Below are 4320 nucleotides of genomic sequence, written 5' to 3' on the forward strand. Positions count from 1 at the left end.
CTTTTGACCCTAGGCTTGTCCTAGTGGTCCTGTTACTCACATTTGAGTTCATGTTTTCAGGTTAAGCAACAATTACCCAATGAGACCAATTCAAATTGATTGAGTTTGCTTGTTTATCATGACTAATCCATTTGTTTTGTAGGTTGATTGGCTCACATGCCTTGAGCCTTGTGCATTGCACATTTGTCTGCTTGTGTTGACTGTTAACCTTTGTTTCATTCTGATTTAACTTTGACTTGTGTACTAATGTTGTTTGACTGGTTTCAGGTACTTTTAGTTGCTTTTAGTTCCTTGTGAACTTTGCTTTGCTTTGCTTGAATAGCAATTTGCATTGAGGTATAACGTCTTTACTTCATGTAGTCTGGAAGATCTGGCCTGTTACTTGGCCAGACAACTGTCTGAAGTCCTCCTTAAGAGGCAATGTTTGTGGCTGTTTACATTTGTCCTTGTATAGAGTCAAAGACCTCCTAAGTGAAGAGGCAATTGGCAGAACCCAAGGGATATGCAACCTATCCCCTGCTATTCTGTGTGTCATCTGCTTTGCTCACACCACTGTGTTGATGCATTGCAGATACAAACCCAAGATCTTGTACAATTGTACAGTTGAGTCAGTTTCAAATGTGTAGAAGGGTTCCCACTTTCTGAACCCACACATTCTTGTCTTAAGCTCTCCCAGGCCAGGGATAAGAGCTGTGAAGTCTTATCTTCACTCACCTTTCATCTGCTTCACCTTAGCCCCTCAATGGCAAGGTTAAGAGCTAACACTACCCAGTTCCAATGGTTTGTTTGTTGAGGTTGATATGACCCCTCGACTAAAACCTAGCCTTGATGTTTGAGCCCCTTGTTGGTGTGTTTATTTCATGCTGTATGTGTTTGTATGGTGTGATTGTACCCCCTAGGTTTGCTAGACTCCGCGTAGTCTCGTTTGCATGTCAATTAAGGTAGCACGGTTCCTTCGTATAGGACTTCCTTTCTTGCTTGAGCTTTCCTAAAACACAAACAAACATTATCCCCTCTTAAGGATACGTTAACTCCTTCTACTACAGGTGAGTAAGTCTCCAAAGGTCGAGCATCAGGTAGATTGCGCAGTGACGTTGTCCACTTAAAAAACACAAACCAACGGGAATAGTTTAGCCGAACTACGGCAACTCTGATTCTCATGTCCAGATGAGATACGTAGGCACGAGATGCGATGTCTTGTCGAGTTTGACTAACAACTAACACTAATTCTCTTCTCTCGCCCTCGTTGCGATTGAGACCTCCCCTTTCTCTTGCCCTAGTTGCAATCGAGACCCTTGCTTCCTGTGCAAGTTAAGTTAGGTGTGGCTTGCTTCCTATGCAAGTCATGTTTAGGATAGGCTTGCTTCCTGTGCAAGTTAGCTAGAAACCTTAACTTAGGGACGACTTTGCATGACAACATCTAGGCTCGAGTCATAGTCTCCCTAGTGTTGTGTCTCCCTCAGTTATCTGGTTAGGCTAGTCCTTTGTCCCTGCGTAGGGGAACTACGTCGCCCTGATCCTCATACCAGATGAGGTACGTAGGCAGGAGATGAGCTGATCTCTCCGGGCGCCCTTTTGTTTTGTTTGTGTGAGTTGTTTCTCTTTTTCTGGTTGGAGTCCGACGTAAGTCCAGCGATTGGCAGTTGGTTTCCTGTGTGTGTTTGTTGGTTCGGATGCTGATGTAAGTCCAGTGATTGGCATTCAGGCTCCACGTTTGCCTTTGCCAGTGTTTGTTTGTGTGCGTGTCAGCCGAGCTACGAATGCTCTGATTCTCCTTCGTCCAAGGAGATACGTATGCATAGGGTGCGATATCCTAGCGAGCATGTGTCGTTTCCCCAGTCCGAACTACTTCGACTCTGATGTCTATGCCTGATAGACTAAGTAGGCCCAGGATGCGACATCCTGCCGAGTCAGTTTCAGTCTTGTCTGTTTTCTTGTGTCTCTTTCAGCCAGTGCGTGTGTGTGTTTGAGCAGTGTTTAGCAACCAATATTCTTTCCTTTTGTGCGTGGATCCCGTAGAGTACTACGGATGCGTAGGGGTGCTAATACCTTCCCTTCGTATAACCGACTCCCGATCCCATTCTCTTTGGTCGCGAGACCATGTCTTTTCCAGGTTTACTCTGAGCGTTTCCTTTTCCTCTTCTGGGATAAATAACGCACGGTGGCGGCTCTGTTGTTCTTGTTTTCCCGCCGGTTTTTCGCGTAATGCGACACTACTGAGATAAGATTGACATTGAAAGAAGGAATGTAAAGAACATTGTGCAGTGTTAGAGATGGTGTAAGTTTGACAGAACCAGAAATTGAAGCAGACAATTGAGAACCATTAGGTAGAGTGACATATATAGGAACAATATTGTGATAACTATTAAAGGCTGAAAGATTAAAGGATATATGATCTGTAGCTCCTGTATCAAGGATCCACAAGGAATGAGGCTTACCATTGGCATTGGATGACAAGGAATTTAGCACAAGAGGAGATGTAAACACTGAATTGGCTGTGGAAACAGGTTTTGAATGCTGAAGCAGTGCCAAAATGTTGTTGTATTGCTCTTGAGTCAAGCCTTAAGAGGAATTGTTGGAACTTGAACCTGATGCAGGTATCTCTGATGCAGTGTTGGCTGTTGCAGATTGCTGAGAACTGAATCCATTGCCTTTGATCTTGTGTTTGAATCCTGGTGGATACCCATGCTTGATGAAATAAGTATCAATGGTATGGTTATTTCTTCCACAATGAGTACATACACGATTTTGACCTCTTGAACCAGCTGCACCATGATATTTTCCTCTATATGAATTGAATTTGTTTGGCTGAGCATCATGAGATACACTCAAGGCTGTACTCTCTTCATTATTGCCAACACTGGGAAGAACTGCAGGATTAGCATGATTCATTCTCTTTCTTGCTAAATTACCAGAGAAAAGGTTTTATCAATGCCAGGTAACAGATTCATCATCATGATTTGGCTATTGGAATGAGTAAATTTCTCATTCAAACCCTTAAGGAATCGAATTACATAGTCTTGATCCCTATAACGACGAATCGATCCAGAAGCACCACAAGAACAAGGTATTGCACAGGAACAAGATGGAATTGGACGATAAGTTTCCAATTCATCCCATAGAACTTTCAAATGAGTAAAATAGTTGGATACGTCTAAGGTACCTTGGCGGAACATGTAGAGATCTTCTTGAATGTCAGATATGCGGAAAATGTCACTATGAGAAAATCGAACCTGCAGATTCTTCCAAACACCCACAACTGTGTCAACCAATAGAACCGATCGCGCAATTGGTGCAGAGATTGAGCGTTGTATCCATGCAAGAACCATTGTGTTGCAACGGATCCACGACGCATAAAGAACGTCTGAAACAGAGGGTTTTGGAAGAGCGTCGTCGATGAATTTGTCCTTGTTTTTGGAGATCAACGCGATTTGCATTGAGCGAGACCAGGTGTGGTAATTTTTGTCATCGAGCGGTGAAGAAACGAGAGCAAGAGCCGGATTCTCGTTCGGATGCAGGTAGTAAGGATTAGCAGAGTTGGTAGCGAAATCCGTAAAACTCTGAGCAGCCATTGTTACAAAGTTAAGGAAACAAGAAGAAAGAAAAGAGAAAAAGAAAACAATGGCTACCAGAGCTGAGATAACTCTGATACCATATCAGTAGAACATGAGCTCATCATGGATGAAAGATAGAACTAGTTGGTTATGCACCAAGAAGTTAGTTATACAGCAAGAAGGAGAAGAAGAAAGTGGTTACATTCAAGAAGAAGAAGAAGAAGAAGAAGGAAAAATTACTATTCCATTGAATGAATAATAATGAGTTACAATACTGTTTATATATACAAGAAGAAGGAATATTGTAAGCTAATGTGAAAATGCTGTACATAAAAATCTGTTAACTCTAATAATCCTTAAAGGTCATAGATTTTTGCATTTTAATATTTTAGACCTAATTAATTGTTAGGGATTCCATTAAAAAAAACTTTAAAAAAAAGCGTCAACTTAAAAAAACAAAAGACCATTTAAATCTTAAAAATAAAACAATTGCAAAATAAATAAATTATTACGTTTCAACTAATGTTTGCCATCTACGGCATTATCCTTAAAACACTAACTAAAATATTTCATATTTTAAACATTTTTTCTCTCTCATTAACCCGCAATGATAAAGGTAATAATAGTTAAAAATTAAAACGATCATTTTTTTTCTTTTAATTTGAAGGGATTGGCTGGCATAAATAATAAGCTAATAATGTTGATTAATAAGGATAGAACACGTTTTGATGTATGCTCAATTTTTGATGTTATTTTTCATCTCTTT

The sequence above is a fragment of the Lathyrus oleraceus genome, chromosome 5 (genome assembly GCF_024323335.1).
Source record: "Lathyrus oleraceus cultivar Zhongwan6 chromosome 5, CAAS_Psat_ZW6_1.0, whole genome shotgun sequence".
NCBI lineage: Eukaryota > Viridiplantae > Streptophyta > Magnoliopsida > Fabales > Fabaceae > Lathyrus > Lathyrus oleraceus.